This window comes from Silene latifolia, chromosome X, assembly GCF_048544455.1.
Source record: "Silene latifolia isolate original U9 population chromosome X, ASM4854445v1, whole genome shotgun sequence".
Classification (NCBI taxonomy): domain Eukaryota; kingdom Viridiplantae; phylum Streptophyta; class Magnoliopsida; order Caryophyllales; family Caryophyllaceae; genus Silene; species Silene latifolia.
Window position 1 is genome coordinate 261,336,112 of NC_133537.1, and position 1,945 is coordinate 261,338,056.

Consider the following 1,945-nt stretch of genomic DNA (forward strand, 5'->3'; position numbering starts at 1 on the left):
GACTCTACTAGAAAACCCTTTTCATAACTTCCCTAATTATAATAGCCCACCTCAAACACCACCACATCAAATATCAAATCCACCACCACAAATGGCTCTTAGAGATCATAACCGGCCTAACCATAATGATTCATGTAACCCTATAAATTTTGGCACCTTGGCCCCAAACAACTTTGAAATGCATCCCGCCCAAGTCGGGTTAATTGAGAAAGATTTGTTCGGGGGGCACATTGAAGAGGATGCCCATGCTCATCTCCGGAAGTTTAAAAGGAAAGTTTCAATGATGAAGAAGAATGGGGTGTCCGAAGACACCTTGAGAATGATGTTGTTTCCATTTTCATTGACGGGCAAAGCGGACCGATGGTTGAACATTCACCCACCGGATACTTTCACTACTTGGGATGCTTTGGCTAAAGCATTCATGGCCAAGTATTACCCTTCCTCAAAGACCGCGATGCTTCATAATGAGATTCATACGTTTAAAAAAGAGGATGGGGAGTCTTTGGGTGAAGCTTGGGACCGTTATCAAGACTTGATAGCGAGTTGCCCCCACCATGGAATACCGGAATGGTACATCACTCAAACATTATTCCAAACTTTGCTACCAAGGACTAAGGAGATGGTAAATGCCTCCGCGGGGGGAGGGTTTGATCACTTGAGTGATGAAGAGGGCACGACATTGATCAAGAAAATGGTAGATTCGGAGGCAAACTATGGTTCTAGAGGAAACATGCTAAGAAGGAATGGGAAGTTTCCTAAGGAAAACGCCTCCAACTCCGAGACAAATGCCAAGCTCGACTTACTCACAAAACAATTTGAGAAGTTTTCAAGAAATCAAGTGAATCAAGCCGCAACCTCATATGGGGCACCCATGGAAGAAGTGGCTCAAGTCTCAAGTTGTGAACTTTGTGGAGGAAGTGGTCATACTTATGACTTGTGTGGCAACAATTACAATGGGGTCTATGAAGAGAATGTTCAAGAGGTTAACGCTTTTCAAGCCTTTAACAACAATTCAAGACCCACTAGACCACCTTACAACAACCCAAACGTCTACAATCCAAACACCAATTTCTACCACCCCGGTTTGAGGAACCACCCCAACTTTAGTTACAAAAGCACCAATGTTCAAAACCCACAACACCTTCAACTACAAGCCCCAACCAACCCACCCGGTTTTGCTCAACAAAGGGGAATATTCCCCAACCCAAGACCTAATCCCGGGAATCAAAACCAATGGCAAAACAACAATCAAAACCAAAATTATGGGAACCAAGCACAAGGATACCAAGATTTTGGTGGAAATCAAGGCAACCAAGGGTTTTACCAAGGGAATCAAGTGAATCAAGCAAACCAAGGATTTGGGCAAGGGTATGTTCAAGGGTTTCAAGAACAAGGTCAAGGATCAAACTTCAACAACAATGGTCCTAGAGCTAATTTCCAAGGGGGGCAAAACAACAACCAAGGTCCCAATGCTCGGTATGACTATGGGTTCCCTTTACCCATAGCCAACCAACCTTATCAAGAACCCCAAGGTGAGCTCTCTCATGTTGAGCTTTTGAAGATGATAAAGAACATGAAACTTCAACATAGCCAAGAGATAGCTAATTTTGCTAAAGCTACTCAACAAGAACAAGCAAACTTGAGGGCTACCTTCCTTAAGGACATGAGGGAAATGGAATCTAGGATGGCTTCTTATGTTATGGCTAACCCTCAATGGTCGCCCGGTGGTTTGTTGGCTCAAGGACAAAGCTCCAAGGATGCCTCAAATAGCCACCATGCTCATGCGGTAGTGCTAAGGAGTGGTGTAGAGCTTGAGGACCCCTACAAGGACCTTGTGGTAGAAATGGATGAAGATCCCATGAGGGATGAGTTGGAAGTAAATGATGAAGAGGAAAGCTCACCCGTTGAACAATTGAGTAAAGCTAGAGAAGACAAGAAAGGGAAG

At 44.1% G+C, this 1,945-nt stretch overlaps 1 non-coding gene across 1 annotated transcript; it reads right to left on the reverse strand.

The window, feature by feature from the left end:
- Nucleotides 1-454: 454 nt before the first annotated feature.
- Nucleotides 455-561, reverse strand: LOC141625592 (small nucleolar RNA R71). Its single transcript, XR_012535362.1, has one exon. It is a non-coding gene; the product is annotated as a small nucleolar RNA R71 (small nucleolar RNA).
- Nucleotides 562-1,945: the final 1,384 nt, after the last annotated feature.